Source organism: Muntiacus reevesi, chromosome 3, assembly GCF_963930625.1.
Source record: "Muntiacus reevesi chromosome 3, mMunRee1.1, whole genome shotgun sequence".
Classification (NCBI taxonomy): domain Eukaryota; kingdom Metazoa; phylum Chordata; class Mammalia; order Artiodactyla; family Cervidae; genus Muntiacus; species Muntiacus reevesi.
The window spans coordinates 200,585,317-200,608,529 of record NC_089251.1 but is presented as its reverse complement, the minus strand read 5'-3'; the positions used below and the strand labels follow the sequence as shown (position 1 = coordinate 200,608,529).

Genomic DNA, 23,213 nt, shown 5'->3' with positions numbered 1-23,213 from the left:
TACCCCCACCACACACACGCCATGCCTCTACATACACACACCTGCACCCGCACATGCTACATCCCCACTACATGCACACACCACACACACACACACACACACCACACTATATACAAACACTATACCCCCACCACACACACGCCATGCCTCTACATACACACGCCCTGCACCCGCACATGCTACATCCCCACCACATGCACACACCACACACACACACACACACCCCACTATATACAAACACTATACCCCCACCACACACACACCATGCCTCTACATACACACGCCCTGCACCCGCACATGCTACATCCCCACCACATGCACACACCACACACACACACACACACACCACACTATATACAAACACTATACCCCCACCACACACACACCATGCCCCTACATACACACACCTGCACCCGCACATGCTACATCCCCACTACATGCACACACCACACACACACACACACACACCACACTATATACAAACACTATACCCCCACCACACACACGCCATGCCTCTACATACACACACCTGCACCCGCACATGCTACATCCCCACTACATGCACACACCACACACACACACACACACACCACACTATATACAAACACTATACCCCCACCACACACACACCATGCCTCTACATACACACGCCTGCACTCGCACATGCTACATCCCCACCACATGCACACACCACACACACACACACACACACACACACCACACTATATACAAACACTATACCCCCACCACACACACGCCATGCCTCTACATACACACACCTGCACCCGCACATGCTACATCCCCACTACATGCACACACCACACACACACACACACACACCACACTATATACAAACACTATACCCCCACCACACACACGCCATGCCTCTACATACACACGCCCTGCACCCGCACATGCTACATCCCCACCACATGCACACACCACACACACACACACACACACCACACTATATACAAACACTATACCCCCACCACACACACGCCATGCCTCTACATACACACACCTGCACCCGCACATGCTACATCCCCACCACATGCACACACCACACACACACACACACACACCACACTATATACAAACACTATACCCCCACCACACACACGCCATGCCTCTACATACACACGCCCTGCACCCGCACATGCTACATCCCCACCACATGCACACACCACACACACACCCCATACACACACTATATACAAACACTATACCCCCATCACACACACACCATGCCGCTACATACACACGCCCTGCACCCGCACATGCTACATCCCCACCACATGCACACACCACACACACACACACACACACACCACACTATATACAAACACTATACCCCCACCACACACACCATGCCCCTACATACACACACCTGCACCCGCACATGCTACATCCCCACCACATGCACACACCACACACACACACACACACACCACACTATATACAAACACTATACCCCCACCACACACACACCATGCCCCTACATACACACACCTGCACCCGCACATGCTACATCCCCACCACATGCACACACCACACACACACACACACACACCACACTATATACAAACACTATACCCCCACCACACACACACCATGCCCCTACATACACACACCTGCACCCGCACATGCTACATCCCCACCACATGCACACACCACACACACACACACACACCACACTATATACAAACACTATACCCCCACCACACACACACCATGCCTCTACATACACACGCCCTGCACCCGCACATGCTACATCCCCACCACATGCACACACCACACACACACACACACACCACACTATATACAAACACTATACCCCCACCACACACACGCCATGCCTCTACATACACACACCTGCACCCGCACATGCTACATCCCCACCACATGCACACACCACACACACACACACACACACCACACTATATACAAACACTATACCCCCACCACACACACGCCATGCCTCTACATACACACACCTGCACCCGCACATGCTACATCCCCACCACATGCACACACCACACACACACACACACACACCACACTATATACAAACACTATACCCCCACCACACACACCATGCCCCTACATACACACGCCCTGCACCCGCACATGCTACATCCCCACCACATGCACACACCACACACACACACACACACACCACACTATATACAAACACTATACCCCCACCATACACACACCATGCCTCTACATACACAGGCCCTGCACCCGCACATGCTACATCCCCACCACATGCACACACCACACACACACACACACACCACACTATATACAAACACTATACCCCCACCACACACACGCCATGCCTCTACATACACACACCTGCACCCGCACATGCTACATCCCCACCACATGCACACACCACACACACACACACACACACCACACTATATACAAACACTATACCCCCACCACACACACGCCATGCTCCTACATACACACACCTGCACCCGCACATGCTACATCCCCACCACATGCACACACCACACACACACACACACACACCACACTATATACAAACACTATACCCCCACCACACACACACCATGCCTCTACATACACACACCTGTACCCGCACATGCTACATCCCCACCACATGCACACACCACACACACACACACACACACCACACTATATACAAACACTATACCCCCACCACACACACCATGCCCCTACATACACACGCCCTGCACCCGCATATGCTACATCCCCACCACATGCACACACCACACACACACACACACACACCACACTATATACAAACACTATACCCCCACCACACACACACCATGCCCCTACATACACACACCTGCACCCGCACATGCTACATCCCCACCACATGCACACACCACACACACACACACACACACCACACTATATACAAACACTATACCCCCACCACACACACGCCATGCCTCTACATACACACACCTGCACCCGCACATGCTACATCCCCACCACATGCACACACCACACACACACACACACACACACACACCACACTATATACAAACACTATACCCCCACCATACACACACCATGCCCCTACATACACACGCCCTGCACCCGCACATGCTACATCCCCACTACATGCACACACCACACACACACACACACACACCACACTATATACAAACACTATACCCCCACCACACACACACCATGCCCCTACATACACACACCTGCACCCGCACATGCTACATCCCCACCACATGCACACACCACACACACACACACACACACCACACTATATACAAACACTATACCCCCACCACACACACACCATGCCCCTACATACACACACCTGCACCCGCACATGCTACATCCCCACCACATGCACACACCACACACACACACACACACACCACACTATATACAAACACTATACCCCCACCACACACACGCCATGCCTCTACATACACACGCCCTGCACCCGCACATGCTACATCCCCACCACATGCACACACCACACACACACACACACACACCACACTATATACAAACACTATACCCCCACCACACACACCATGCCCCTACATACACACACCTGCACCCGCACATGCTACATCCCCACCACATGCACACACCACACACACACACACACACACCACACTATATACAAACACTATACCCCCACCACACACACGCCATGCCTCTACATACACACACCTGCACCCGCACATGCTACATCCCCACCACATGCACACACCACACACACACACACACACACACACACCACACTATATACAAACACTATACCCCCACCATACACACACCATGCCCCTACATACACACGCCCTGCACCCGCACATGCTACATCCCCACTACATGCACACACCACACACACACACACACACACACACCACACTATATACAAACACTATACCCCCACCATACACACGCCATGCCTCTACATACACACGCCCTGCACCCGCACATGCTACATCCCCACCACATGCACACACCACACACACACACACACACCACACTATATACAAACACTATACCCCCACCACACACACACCATGCCCCTACATACACACGCCCTGCACCCGCACATGCTACATCCCCACCACATGCACACACCACACACACACACACACACACCACACTATATACAAACACTATACCCCCACCACACACACCATGCCCCTACATACACACACCTGCACCCGCACATGCTCCATCCCCACCACATGCACACACCACACACACACACACACACACCACACTATATACAAACACTATACCCCCACCACACACACACCATGCCCCTACATACACACGCCCTGCACCCGCACATGCTACATCCCCACCACATGCACACACCACACACACACACACACACCACACTATATACAAACACTATACCCCCACCACACACACACCATGCCCCTACATACACACGCCCTGCACCCGCACATGCTACATCCCCACCACATGCACACACCACACACACACACACACACCACACTATATACAAACACTATACCCCCACCATACACACACCATGCCCCTACATACACACGCCCTGCACCCGCACATGCTACATCCCCACTACATGCACACACCACACACACACACACACACACCACACTATATACAAACACTATACCCCCACCATACACACGCCATGCCTCTACATACACACGCCCTGCACCCGCACATGCTACATCCCCACCACATGCACACACCACACACACACACACACACACCACACTATATACAAACACTATACCCCCACCATACACACACCATGCCCCTACATACACACGCCCTGCACCCGCACATGCTACATCCCCACTACATGCACACACCACACACACACACACACACACCACACTATATACAAACACTATACCCCCACCATACACACGCCATGCCTCTACATACACATGCCCTGCACCCGCACATGCTACATCCCCACCACATGCACACACCACACACACACACACACACACCACACTATATACAAACACTATACCCCCACCACACACACACCATGCCTCTACATACACACGCCCTGCACCCGCACATGCTACATCCCCACCACATGCACACACCACACACACACACACACACCACACTATATACAAACACTATACCCCCACCACACACACCATGCCTCTACATACACACGCCCTGCACCCGCACATGCTACATCCCCACCACATGCACACACCACACACACACACACACACACACCACACTATATACAAACACTATACCCCCACCACACACACACCATGCCCCTACATACACACGCCCTGCACCCGCACATGCTACATCCCCACTACATGCACACACCACACACACACACACACACACACACACACACACACCACACTATATACAAGCACTATACCCCCACCACACACACACCATGCCTCTACATACACACGCCCTGCACCCGCACATGCTACATCCCCACCACATGCACACACCACACACACACACACACACACACCACACTATATACAAACACTATACCCCCACCACACACACACCATGCCCCTACATACACACGCCCTGCACCCGCACATGCTACATCCCCACCACATGCACACACCACACACACACACACACACACCACACTATATACAAACACTATACCCCCACCACACACACCATGCCTCTACATACACACGCCCTGCACCCGCACATGCTACATCCCCACCACATGCACACACCACACACACACACACACACACACCACACTATATACAAACACTATACCCCCACCACACACACACCATGCCCCTACATACACACGCCCTGCACCCGCACATGCTACATCCCCACCACATGCACACACCACACACACACACACACACACACCACACTATATACAAACACTATACCCCCACCACACACACGCCATGCCTCTACATACACACGCCCTGCACCCGCACATGCTACATCCCCACCACATGCACACACCACACACACACACACACACACCACACTATATACAAACACTATACCCCCACCACACACACACCATGCCTCTACATACACACGCCCTGCACCCGCACATGCTACATCCCCACCACATGCACACACCACACACACACACACACACACACCACACTATATACAAACACTATACCCCCACCACACACACGCCATGGCTCTACATACACACACCTGCACCCGCACATGCTACATCCCCACCACATGCACACACCACACACACACACACACACACACCACACTATATACAAACACTATACCCCCACCACACACACACCATGCCTCTACATACACACACCTGCACCCGCACATGCTACATCCCCACCACATGCACACACCACACACACACACACACACACCACACTATATACAAACACTATACCCCCACCACACACACGCCATGGCTCTACATACACACACCTGCACCCGCACATGCTACATCCCCACCACATGCACACACCACACACACACACACACACACACCACACTATATACAAACACTATACCCCCACCACACACACACCATGCCTCTACATACACACACCTGCACCCGCACATGCTACATCCCCACCACATGCACACACCACACACACACACACACACACCACACTATATACAAACACTATACCCCCACCACACACACACCATGCCTCTACATACACACACCTGCACCCGCACATGCTACATCCCCACCACATGCACACACCACACACACACACACACACACCACACTATATACAAACACTATACCCCCACCACACACACGCCATGCCTCTACATACACACACCTGTACCCGCACATGCTACATCCCCACCACATGCACACACCACACACACACACACACACACCACACTATATACAAACACTATACCCCCACCACACACACGCCATGGCTCTACATACACACACCTGCACCCGCACATGCTACATCCCCACCACATGCACACACCACACACACACACACACACACCACACTATATACAAACACTATACCCCCACCACACACACGCCATGCCTCTACATACACACACCTGCACCCGCACATGCTACATCCCCACCACATGCACACACCACACACACACACACACACCACACTATATACAAACACTATACCCCCACCACACACACACCATGCCTCTACATACACACACCTGCACCCGCACATGCTACATCCCCACCACATGCACACACCACACACACACACACACACACACACCACACTATATACAAACACTATACCCCCACCACACACACACCATGCCTCTACATACACACACCTGCACCCGCACATGCTACATCCCCACCACATGCACACACCACACACACACACACACACACCACACTATATACAAACACTATACCCCCACCACACACACACCATGCCCCTACATACACACACCTGCACCCGCACATGCTACATCCCCACCACATGCACACACCACACACACACACACACACACCACACTATATACAAACACTATACCCCCACGACACACACACCATGCCTCTACATACACACGCCTGCACCCGCACATGCTACATCCCCACCACATGCACACACCACACACACACACACACACACACACACCACACTATATACAAACACTATACCCCCACCATACACACACCAAGCCTCTACATACACACACCTGCACCCGCACATGCTACATCCCCACCACATGCACACACCACACACACACACACACACACCACACTATATACAAACACTATACCCCCACCACACACACACCATGCCCCTACATACACACGCCCTGCACCCGCACATGCTACATCCCCACCACATGCACACACCACACACACACACACACACACCACACTATATACAAACACTATACCCCCACCATACACACACCATGCCTCTACATACACACGCCCTGCACCCGCACATGCTACATCCCCACCACATGCACACACCACACACACACACACACACCACACTATATACAAACACTATACCCCCACCACACACACACCATGCCCCTACATACACACGCCCTGCACCCGCACATGCTACATCCCCACCACATGCACACACCACACACACACACACACACACCACACTATATACAAACACTATACCCCCACCACACACACACCATGCCCCTACATACACACGCCTTGCACCCGCACATGCTACATCCCCACCACATGCACACACCACACACACACACACACACACCACACTATATACAAACACTATACCCCCACCATACACACACCATGCCTCTACATACACACGCCCTGCACCCGCACATGCTACATCCCCACTACATGCACACACCACACACACACACACACACACCACACTATATACAAACACTATACCCCCACCATACACACGCCATGCCTCTACATACACACGCCCTGCACCCGCACATGCTACATCCCCACTACATGCACACACCACACACACACACACACACACCACACTATATACAAACACTATACCCCCACCATACACACACCATGCCCCTACATACACACGCCCTGCACCCGCACATGCTACATCCCCACTACATGCACACACCACACACACACACACACACACCACACTATATACAAACACTATACCCCCACCATACACACGCCATGCCTCTACATACACACGCCCTGCACCCGCACATGCTACATCCCCACCACATGCACACACCACACACACACACACACACCACACTATATACAAACACTATACCCCCACCACACACACACCATGCCCCTACATACACACGCCCTGCACCCGCACATGCTACATCCCCACCACATGCACACACCACACACACACACACACACACACCACACTATATACAAACACTATACCCCCACCACACACACGCCATGCCCCTACATACACACGCCCTGCACCCGCACATGCTACATCCCCACCACATGCACACACCACACACACACACACACACACCACACTATATACAAACACTATACCCCCACCACACACACACCATGCCCCTACATACACACGCCCTGCACCCGCACATGCTACATCCCCACCACATGCACACACCACACACACACACACACACACACCACACTATATACAAACACTATACCCCCACCACACACACACCATGCCCCTACATACACACGCCCTGCACCCGCACATGCTACATCCCCACCACATGCACACACCACACACACACACACACACACCACACTATATACAAACACTATACCCCCACCACACACACACCATGCCCCTACATACACACGCCCTGCACCCGCACATGCTACATCCCCACCACATGCACACACCACACACACACACACACACACCACACTATATACAAACACTATACCCCCACCACACACACGCCATGCCTCTACATACACACACCTGCACCCGCACATGCTACATCCCCACCACATGCACACACCACACACACACACACACACACCACACTATATACAAACACTATACCCCCACCACACACACGCCATGGCTCTACATACACACACCTGCACCCGCACATGCTACATCCCCACCACATGCACACACCACACACACACACACACACACCACACTATATACAAACACTATACCCCCACCACACACACCATGCCCCTACATACACACACCTGCACCCGCACATGCTACATCCCCACCACATGCACACACCACACACACACACACACACACACCACACTATATACAAACACTATACCCCCACCACACACACACCATGCCTCTACATACACACGCCTGCACCCGCACATGCTACATCCCCACCACATGCACACACCACACACACACACACACACACCACACTATATACAAACACTATACCCCCACCACACACACGCCATGCCTCTACATACACACACCTGCACCCGCACATGCTACATCCCCACTACATGCACACACCACACACACACACACACACACCACACTATATACAAACACTATACCCCCACCACACACACACCATGCCTCTACATACACACACCCTGCACCCGCACATGCTACATCCCCACCACATGCACACACCACACACACACACACACACCACACTATATACAAACACTATACCCCCACCACACACACACCATGCCTCTACATACACACACCCTGCACCCGCACATGCTACATCCCCACCACATGCACACACCACACACACACACACACACACACCACACTATATACAAACACTATACCCCCACCACACACACGCCATGCCTCTACATACACACGCCCTGCACCCGCACATGCTACATCCCCACCACATGCACACATAACACACACACACACACACACACCACACTATATACAAACACTATACCCCCACCACACACACACCATGCCTCTACATACACACGCCCTGCACCCGCACATGCTACATCCCCACCACATGCACACACCACACACACACACACACACCACACTATATACAAACACTATACCCCCACCACACACACACCATACCTCTACATACACATGCCCTGCACCCGCACATGCTACATCCCCACCACATGCACACACCACACACACACACACACACCACACTATATACAAACACTATACCCCCACCACACACACACCATGCCTCTACATACACACGCCCTGCACCCGCACATGCTACATCCCCACCACATGCACACACCACACACACACACACACACACCACACTATATACAAACACTATACCCCCACCACACACACACCATGCCCCTACATACACACGCCCTGCACCCGCACATGCTACATCCCCACCACATGCACACACCACACACACACACACACACACCACACTATATACAAACACTATACCCCCACCACACACACGCCATGCCTCTACACACACACGCCCTGCACCTGCACATGCTACATCCCCACCACATGCACACACGACACACACACACACACACCACACTATATACAAACACTATACCCCCACCACACACACACCATGCCCCTACATACACACGCCCTGCACCCGCACATGCTACATCCCCACTACATGCACACACCACACACACACACACACACACACCACACTATATACAAACACTATACCCCCACCATACACACACCATGCCCCTACATACACACGCCCTGCACCCGCACATGCTACATCCCCACCACATGCACACACCACACACACACACACACACACCACACTATATACAAACACTATACCCCCACCACACACACGCCATGCCTCTACACACACACGCCCTGCACCTGCACATGCTACATCCCCACTACATGCACACACCACACACACACACACACACACACCACACTATATACAAACACTATACCCCCACCATACACACACCATGCCCCTACATACACACGCCCTGCACCCGCACATGCTACATCCCCACCACATGCACACACCACACACACACACACACACACACCACACTATATACAAACACTATACCCCCACCACACACACACCATGCCCCTACATACACACGCCCTGCACCCGCACATGCTACATCCCCACCACATGCACACACCACACACACACACACACACACCACACTATATACAAACACTATACCCCCACCACACACACGCCATGCCTCTACACACACACGCCCTGCACCTGCACATGCTACATCCCCTCTACATGCACACACCACACACACACACACACACCACACTATATACAAACACTATACCCCCACCACACACACACCATGCCTCTACATACACACGCCCTGCACCCGCACATGCTACATCCCCACCACATGCACACACCACACACACACACACACACACCACACTATATACAAACACTATACCCCCACCACACACACGCCATGCCTCTACATACACACGCCCTGCACCCGCACATGCTACATCCCCACCACATGCACACACCACACACACACACACACACCACACTATATACAAACACTATACCCCCACCACACACACACCATGCCTCTACATACACACGCCCTGCACCCGCACATGCTACATCCCCACCACATGCACACACCACACACACACACACACACACCACACTATATACAAACACTATACCCCCACCATACACACACCATGCCTCTACATACACACGCCCTGCACCCGCACATGCTACATCCCCACCACATGCACACACCACACAAACACCCCATACACACACTATATACAAACACTATACCCCCACCACACACACGCCATGCCTCTACATACACACGCCCTGCACCCGCACATGCTCCATCCCCACCACATGCACACACCACACACACACACACACACACCACACTATATACAAACACTATACCCCCACCACACACACACCATGCCCCTACATACACACGCCCTGCACCCGCACATGCTACATCCCCACCACATGCACACACCACACACACACACACACACACCACACTATATACAAACACTATACCCCCACCACACACACGCCATGCCTCTACATACACACGCCCTGCACCCGCACATGCTACATCCCCACCACATGCACACACCACACACACACACACACACCACACTATATACAAACACTATACCCCCACCACACACACCATGCCCCTACATACACACGCCCTGCACCCGCATATGCTACATCCCCACCACATGCACACACCACACACACACACACACACACACCACACTATATACAAACACTATACCCCCACCATACACACACCATGCCCCTACATACACACGCCCTGCACCCGCACATGCTACATCCCCACCACATGCACACACCACACACACACCCCATACACACACTATATACAAACACTATACCCCCACCATACACACACCATGCCTCTACATACACACGCCCTGCACCCGCACATGCTACATCCCCACCACATGCACACACCACACACACACACACACACACCACACTATATACAAACACTATACCCCCACCACACACACACCATGCCTCTACATACACACGCCCTGCACCCGCACACGCTACATCCCCACCACATGCACACACCACACACACACACACACACACACCACACTATATACAAACACTATACCCCCATCACACACACACCATGCCTCTACATACACACGCCCTGCACCCGCACATGCTACATCCCCACCACATGCACACACCACACACACACACACACACACCACACTATATACAAACACTATACCCCCATCACACACACACCATGCCGCTACATACACACGCCCTGCACCCGCACATGCTACATCCCCACCACATGCACACACCACACACACACACACACACCACACTATATACAAACACTATACCCCCACCACACACACACCATGCCCCTACATACACACGCCCTGCACCCGCACATGCTACATCCCCACCACATGCACACACCACACACACACCCCATACACACACTATATACAAACACTATACCCCCACCATACACACACCATGCCCCTACATACACACGCCCTGCACCCGCACATGCTACATCCCCACCACATGCACACACCACACACACACCCCATACACACACTATATACAAACACTATACCCCCACCATACACACACCATGCCTCTACATACACACGCCCTGCACCCGCACATGCTACATCCCCACCACATGCACACACCACACACACACACACACACACCACACTATATACAAACACTATACCCCCACCACACACACACCATGCCTCTACATACACACGCCCTGCACCCGCACATGCTACATCCCCACCACATGCACACACCACACACACACACACACACACCACACTATATACAAACACTATACCCCCACCACACACACGCCATGCCTCTACATACACACGCCCTGCACCCGCACATGCTACATCCCCACCACATGCACACACCACACACACACACACACACCACACTATATACAAACACTATACCCCCACCACACACACGCCATGCTCCTACATACACACACCTGCACCCGCACATGCTACATCCCCACCACATGCACACACCACACACACACACACACACCACACTATATACAAACACTATACCCCCACCACACACACGCCATGCTCCTACATACAGACGCCCTGCACCCGCACATGCTACATCCCCACCACATGCACACACCACACACACACACACACACCCCACACTATATACAAACACTATACCCCCACCACACACACACCATGCCTCTACATACACACGCCCTGCACCCGCACATGCTACATCCCCACCACATGCACACACCACACACACACACACACACCACACTATATACAAACACTATACCCCCACCACACACACACCATGCCTCTACATACACACGCCCTGCACCCGCACATGCTACATCCCCACCACATGCACACACCACACACACACACACACACCACACTATATACAAACACTATACCCCCACCACACACACGCCATGCTCCTACATACACACGCCCTGCACCCGCACATGCTACATCCCCACCACATGCACACACCACACACACACACACACACACCACACTATATACAAACACTATACCCCCACCACACACACGCCATGGCTCTACATACACACGCCCTGCACCCGCACATGCTACATCCCCACTACATGCACACACCACACACACACACACACACACACCACACTATATACAAATACTATACCCCCACCATACACACGCCATGCCTCTACATACACACGCCCTGCACCCGCACATGCTACATCCCCACCACATGCACACACCACACACACACACACACACACACCACACTATATACAAACACTATACCCCCACCACACACACACCATGCCTCTACATACACACGCCCTGCACCCGCACATGCTACATCCCCACCACATGCACACACCACACACACACACACACACACCACACTATATACAAACACTATACCCCCACCACACACACACCATGCCTCTACATACACACGCCCTGCACCCGCACATGCTACATCCCCACCACATGCACACACCACACACACACACACACACCACACTATATACAAACACTATACCCCCACCACACACACACCATGCCCCTACATACACACGCCCTGCACCCGCACATGCTACATCCCCACCACATGCACACACCACACACACACACACACACCACACTATATACAAACACTATACCCCCACCACACACACGCCATGCTCCTACATACACACGCCCTGCACCCGCACATGCTACATCCCCACCACATGCACACACCACACACACACACACACACCACACTATATACAAACACTATACCCCCACCACACACACACCATGCCTCTACATACACACACCTGCACCCGCACATGCTACATCCCCACCACATGCACACACCACACACACACACACACACACCACACTATATACAAACACTATACCCCCACCACACACACACCATGCCTCTACATACACACGCCCTGCACCCGCACATGCTACATCCCCACCACATGCACACACCACACACACACACACACACCACACTATATACAAACACTATACCCCCACCACACACACACCATGCCTCTACATACACACGCCCTGCACCCGCACATGCTACATCCCCACCACATGCACACACCACACACACACACACACACACCACACTATATACAAACACTATACCCCCACCATACACACACCATGCCTCTACATACACACGCCCTGCACCCGCACATGCTACATCCCCACTACATGCACACACCACACACACACACACACACACCACACTATATACAAACACTATACCCCCACCACACACACACCATGCCTCTACATACACACGCCTGCACTCGCACATGCTACATCCCCACCACATGCACACACCACACACACACACACACACACACACACCACACTATATACAAACACTATACCCCCACCACACACACACCATGCCCCTACATACACACGCCCTGCACCCGCACATGCTACATCCCCACCACATGCACACACCACACACACACACACACACACCACACTATATACAAACACTATACCCCCACCACACACACACCATGCCTCTACATACACACGCCCTGCACCCGCACATGCTACATCCCCACCACATGCACACACGACACACACACACACACACCACACTATATACAAACACTATACCCCCACCACACACACACCATGCCCCTACATACACACGCCCTGCACCCGCACATGCTACATCCCCACCACATGCACACACCACACACACACACACACACACCACACTATATACAAACACTATACCCCCACCACACACACACCATGCCTCTACATACACACACCTGCACCCGCACATGCTACATCCCCACCACATGCACACACCACACACACACACACACACACACACACACACACACACCACACTATATACAAACACTATACCCCCACCACACACACACCATGCCCCTACATACACACACCTGCACCCGCACATGCTACATCCCCACTACATGCACACACCACACACACACCCCATACACACACACACACACACACACACACACACACACACACTATATACACATACCATACCCCCATCACACACACGCCATGCCCCTACATACACACGCCGTGCACCCGCACATGCCACATCCCCACACACACACACACACACACACACACACACACACACCCCACATATACACGCTATGTCCCCACCACACACACACACACACACACACACTGTACCCCACATGCCACATCCCCACACACACACACACACTGTACCCCACATGCCACATCCCCACACACACACCACATATACATGGCCATGCCCCCACCACACACACACACACTCACTCTCCTCGTTCATTCTGAGGGTACCTACTGCGCACCTCCTATGTGTCAGGCTCGGTGCTCGGTGCTGGGGACGCAGCATGCCAAGCCCTGCCCTTGTGCCTACCGCCCAGTGGGGCTGTTCTGGGGACGCTCCTTGTCGGGACAAAGAATACCTGTCCCGAGGCCGCCCCACCTGCCCAGCCTCCTTCCTCAGCTCCTTCCCTTCACGTCCCAAGAGGAGGCAGAACTACGGGGTGAGAATTTCCAGAGGCATCCAGGGTCGAGCTAAGGCGTGGAGATCAGGCCCAGCCACCTGTGAGGAGGCCTGCGGGGCGGGTGTCAGGACGGCCACCCGGGGCCGCGTCAGCAGAGAGTGTCCCCAGTCCACCCAGCGGCAAAGCAGCCACAGTGTTACTTTAGCCAAGTGCCATCTGCACAGTGATTTATTTAATATTATATTTTTAACAGACTTAGCTTAGCAGATGTTTATTTTCTTATGAAATGAGAAACCCAACGATATCTGTGGAAGAGGTCCCCGTCTGTGTATCTGTCAAGCCTAAAATGATCTCCTGTGGGTTGTGTGTGTGTCCTAGGCTGGGGGGGATGCCACAGTCTTAGCAGTGAGGCTGGAGGTGGTGGGTACATATTGAATGGAAAAGCTGAGCTCTCTATCTGCCCTCCAGAGCACGGGGCCAAGCTGTGGGCAGGACAAGGGGCATTGTCTGAGGAAGCCCCCCCCCCCTGAGGCCCCCCCCTCCTCTACATGGTCGATGAAGGACCATTGGCCCATTCTTTAAGGAGGCTGATTTATCGCCGGAAGCTGTGGAGTGATGTGCCTTTGGAAGGTAATAGATAACCAGTCAGGGAATCCAAGGTTATCATTCTGCCTAGTGGTTCTCTAGAGAGTGGGGAAGTCACTGGTTGTCACCGGGGCCTTAAGATGGAATTTTCTCCTGTGATGCCGTTGAGTATCGGTGATTTAACGGCAGACTGGCAGCAGTCGCAATCCCGCCCCCTCCCACCCTCGCCACGTTGAGAAGATTGAAATGTTTCCGATTGAAATGTTGTCTGTTTACAGCCCATATTTCCTCTGAGCTGTATATTTTATCGTCATATTGACACTAATTTGAATCGGATGTCACCTCCGTTCTGACGCCCGTTCTTTATGCTGCCTGCAGGTCCGGGGAGGTTTCAGAAACCAATTACATTGATCACACCACAGAGAGGCAGAGGTGATGGAGGAACTGATAGAGGCCTCATTTGGGCGGGGAGTCTGTGCCCAGCCTGCCAACAGGAGGGAGATGAGGGGCAGGGTGCTGGTGCAGCCTCAGGCTGAATGCTGTGTCCAGGTCATCTGGTAGACCTGCAGAAACAGTCTCAGGATGCAAGTGTTAGGAAGTCACTTTCCAGGTGAGGAACCTCAGGCCCAGAGCCCTAAATTCCTTTTATCTCTATCACAGATCTAGGAAATACCCTCAGTCTCACACCTCTGGCTCCAAAACCTTGGTGCTTTTTATTCCCCAACAAGAGGGTTTGTGGATAGCTAAGTGTGAGGCTGCAGTCCATGGGGTCGCCAAGAGTCGGACACGACTGAGCGACTTCACTTTCAAGTGTGGGGCAGGTTAAGGTCCTCAAGCTAGGTTTCCTTAGAGCATCTCCTCAGTGAATCCAGAAATGATCTGAGTGAGGGGCTGGGCCATGCAGGAGTGCTCCCTGAGCAGTGGGGATAAGAGTTCGGGAGCCCTCACACGAGGCTGCCTGTGACCCCGTGGACTGTAGCCCGCCAGGCCCCTCTGTCCGTGGGATTTCCCAGGCGAGAATACTGGAGTGGGTTGCCGTTTCTTCCTCCAGGGGATCTTCCCAATGCAGGGATTGAACCTGCTTCTCCTGCATTGGGAGGCGGATTCTTTACCACGGAGCCACCTGGGAAGCCCCTGACCCGAGGCTAGATGTCCCCAGGGAAGGTGCGCCCCAGCCCCGGGCTGCAGACAGCATCTGGCACAGAGGAGGCTCCTGGGGTGTCGGGCCAGGACAGGGTCTGCCCTGCCTGGGTCCTGTGGAGCCAGACTCGCTGCATCCCTCCTTCTGTGCTCAGCCCAGGTTCCTGGGTCCACAGAAGGCCCACTCAGAGCTGTGTGTGATATGCTGCTCAGTAGCCTTTAGTGCTGTTGGTCATCTGCTAGGTGAGGAAACAGCCCAGAGAGGTCCAGCGACTCACCAAAGACACCCAGCTCAGAGCCTGTAGACAGGGTCAGAAACTGGGTCTTCCTAGGCCCAGGGTCTGTTTTTACATCTCCTGCTGATCCCAGCTGCCCCAGGAAAGGCCACACTCCCCCTCCCACCCCTGCAAGCACTCCAGGGTTACCTGGGCTCACCCCGCTTAGGTGGTATCTGTCGAATCCTGCCTGGAGCTGCAGATACCATTGTGTCCTCTCGCTGGGATTCTGAGATCCAGGAGACGAGGCCAAGCATCCTCGCTTGCAGCCCCCACAGCGTCCAGGCCTGTGCTGTACAAGGGTCTGCTGGGGGCTTGAACCAACACACAAATGAGCAGAAGAAACGACTAATGGATTAAACGTGCTCCAGATGCAGGGGATGACAGGAGGGGGTCGCATCTGGCGTTCGCCCAGGTGAGAGCAGGCAGGTGGCTGGTCACCCACTGGCTGTTGGCTATCAGAACAGGGGCGTCCACAGATGAATGGACGTGACGACTCCACCAATCCCAGTCATAAATCACAGGAGAAGCCACGGGAAATGAGTGCCAGGCTTTTCTTTCTATTTAGTAATTTATCAAGGGAAGAGGCACATTAATAAACATATTTCCCTTGAGGGGTGGGAATAACAGAGATGAATATCACTGTCAGATTTGGCCTGTTTCCTCTTGTTGGGGGTGCTCATGAGGGTGGGAATTCAAATATTAGTAGCAAAATCCTTTTTTTAGCATATTACAAAGATGTGTGTATTTCTTAATTTGTGTGATATTACATCTCAGCCCGCCCATGTCTTTTCCCATTTGCCACCCAGTTCATAAGTAATAGAAGTCTTTCGAAAGATTCACTTTTACATCTTGCTTAGAGTTTCCTTTAAAATGATCATGAACAAGGAGTGAACCCAGTAAATAAGAATTAAGAAGCTTAGAGGATGCCCAGATGGACGGATGAGTGTTTAGGGACAGATGTCCTCTTGTGTGGTCCAGTCATTTCTCTCTAGGTCTGCTGTCTTTTTTTAAGGCTGCTCAGGGATGCAGGATCTTAGTTCCCCAACCAGGGATCAAACTGGTGCAGGGTAATCACAGAGGCCTAACCACTGGCCCGCCAGGGAATTCCCTAGATTTGCTGTACTTTATTCCATTATTAGCTCTAAGCTCACCCTGCTTACCAAAAGAGTCCTCCTTGCCCCTAAAGAAGCCATATTAATTCAGTTTTATTTTGGAAGATCCACTGGGTTTGAGGCACTGTCCATGGTGCTGTCCCTGAGTCATCAGGGCAAACCTGCTGCCCTGCACCCATTGTACAGATGGGCATAGAGAGGCTCGAGAAGCTAAGTCATACACCCAGGACAGCACTATGCGTCAGTCTGTCAGTGTGCCCCCGGTGCTGTGAGGGGGTGTGTCTCCACCTAGGGCCCCCGAGCCTATGAGGGCCATCCCTGGCTATCTGCCCTCGCCTCCTGGGCAGAGGCAGTGAGGTGGTGGTTCTGGTGTCCTGCTTCTCAATCATTCTCTACTTCCCCTGGCTGTGAGACCTTGGACAAACTTCTTGTCTTGTCCTTTGTAAAACGAGGCTCATAATAGCCCCTTCCCTATGGGACAGTTGTGAAGAGTAAACTGCTTTATACTTTAAAATGCTTAAGTCACAGACACCCTCGGGCACTCAGTAAATACTGACGTTGAACAGTTCTCCCTCGACACACCAGGCCTCTGCCCCATGCCCAGTGTTTAGCGTCTCCACGGAGCTGACCACAGAGCCAGCTGATCCCAGTGTCGGGATTCAGTGGTGAGCAGGGAGCCCTTGTCCCTGATTCATGGACGCAGGAGGAGCAGGAGCAACCAGACATGCACAGGAGGGTTCAAACCCCCTCAGAAGGGACTGGGGCGCCCTGAGATCATCCGGGGCAGGGGGGAGGGCAGCCCAACTCCAGGAGGTCAGCGACGCTTTCTTGGGGAAGGTGATGACCCAGCTGAGGACAGAGCACTGCAAAGGAAACAGTATGTGCATAGGCCCTGTGCCGGGGACAGGAGGAGGCTGGCGAGGGAGGCAGGCGGGGGCACCCCCAGGGCCACTGTGGAAGCCACAGTGAGGACTTGTGCCTTTTTCATAACAGCAGCGGGAGCTCCGGAAAGGTGTGCGCAGACACAAGCATGTGACCTGCTTTGGCCACAGTGAGGAGTGTGGATTGGATGGCAGTCAGCTAAGGGCCCTGGGATGCCTTAGGCAAATGGTGGGCTGGACTGGTGGAAGTCAAGAAACAGGAGTGGAGGTCTTCAGTGGCAACTCGGCTGTGAGGGAGATGAGGAGGGCTCGTCAGGCCGACTCCCACTCCCCAGCTCTGCTGCTCTGTGGGTGGTGGATGCCCACAAGGCCCAGCCCTGCAGGAGGGGGCTGTGTGGGCTGAACTAGGGCGGCCGCCCTTCAGACGCGGGAGGCCAGGTGGGCAACTGCTGTCAGAAAGTTCACTGTCGGAGCTGCTGAAAGTGGGGAATGGAAAGCAGTTTGTGGTGAGATCTTGCTGGCCCCGCCCCTGCCCACCTCTCCGAAAGTGGACACTGAGGCCCCAGAACAGCCACGCATTAGGGCTCCTCTGGACCTGGGTCCGAATCCTGCCCTTGAGCAAGTCTCTGACCTCCCCAGACCTCAGTTTCTTATTTGCGCTGCTGGGTTTGCATCCTGGGGGACAGTTCAGTTCAGTCACTCAGTTGTGTCTGACTCTTTGCCACCCCATGGACTGCAGCCCTTCCTTGTCCATCACCAACTCCCGGGGGACACTCTTGGGAGACAGTGAAAGTAAAGCCGCTCAGTCGGGTCCGACTCTTTGTGACCCTATGGACGGTAGCGTACCAGGCTTCTTTGTCCATGGGGTTTTCTAGGCAAGAGTACTGGAGTGGGCTGCCATTTCCTTCTCCAGGGGATCTTCCCAACCCAGGGATTGAACCCAGATTTCCTGCACTGCAGACAGATGCTTTACCGTCTGAGCCACCGGGGAAGCCAGGGGGTCAGTGGTAACTGTTAATTGCAACAGTGGGTCTGAATGTCCTAAGTAGTGTCCATCGCTGGGTTATACGTCACATCAAAATCCAGAAGCAGGCATTTATCCAACCACCACACCAAAGGGATACACACCGTCTCTAGTTGCTGACGGGCCAGGATGTATCTGTTCTTGGTCCAGAATGATTGCTCAGATGGGTGCGTGCAGCACAGCCCAGGCTCCGTCAGGCTGACCTTGTGTTCCTGGGATTCTTAGCACCACAAGAGAAAGATGGTGACGTGGTCTGAGTGTGTCACCGGCTGGCCTGGGAGCCAGCCGTGCTCCCGGGCCCCTCTGTGAGGCCGTGTCCCCCACAGCATCTATGGAGCACCTTCTGTGTACCCACCATAGCCCTGCTTCCTAAAAGATATACAAGCCCCAGTTCTCAGAACCCAACAGAATGCACAGACAAAAACAAAGATTGCTACAATCCTTCTGGTTGAAAACAAAGTCTACAATTACATGCATGCTGCAACGGGGGGGTATTTCAGAGTGCCCAAGCCATCTCAGCATCTGTCATCCCACTGCAGCCTGGTGACCCAGTGCTGAAAGGGGTCCCATTTTATACTAAGGACATGGAGGAACATTCCAGCCTTGCACAGCTTAACTGTTTGCCCCAAGCCATGCAGCTGACCTGTACAGACATACACACAGGGTACCAGCCTTCACCCCACCCCAGGCCGTTGGTCTTGGGCCCAGCATCCTTCCTTCATCCATAAGGGAGACAGTTAGGAAAGAAAATCCCAGGATCCCCTTGCAGTCAGAGGATTCCGTGGCCACCTCTACCCTCTGCACAGCCTCAGAGAGGTGTTTCTCCTCAGGACCCAGCAGTAAAGATTCACAGATTTGCCCACCAAGGATAGGGGTTAGGGGGAGCCAGGCGTGGTCGCCCCCCAGGGCGGGAGGCAGTGGGGCAGGGCTCAGCGGAGGCTTCTTCACTTGGTGGCTGTGGGCTTTCTCGGGGGCCAGCTGGCCCTGGGGGTGGGCGTTCAGAGGGTCTCAGGGTTCACCCCTGCCCCCGGTGCTCCTGCAGTGCTGGTGGTGTGGCACGCTGATACGCTGACCCTGCGGCCAGGACAGCCTGTCTCCCTGGAGCAGGACCTCCTGGGTCTGAGCAGGCCCAGGCGTGGGAGTGGGCCGGGCCGGGCCGGCCATGTGCATCAGAGGCTGGGTTCCAGCAGCCGCCACACTTGTTCACAGGCAACCCCTCCAGCCCCAGGGAGGCTGAAA

At 53.5% G+C, this 23,213-nt stretch overlaps 1 protein-coding gene across 1 annotated transcript in view; it reads left to right on the top strand.

Moving 5' to 3' along the window:
* Positions 1–23,213, top strand: part of GLI2 (GLI family zinc finger 2) — a 278,607-nt gene that overhangs the window by 232,214 nt on the left and 23,180 nt on the right. The window lies entirely within an intron of this gene.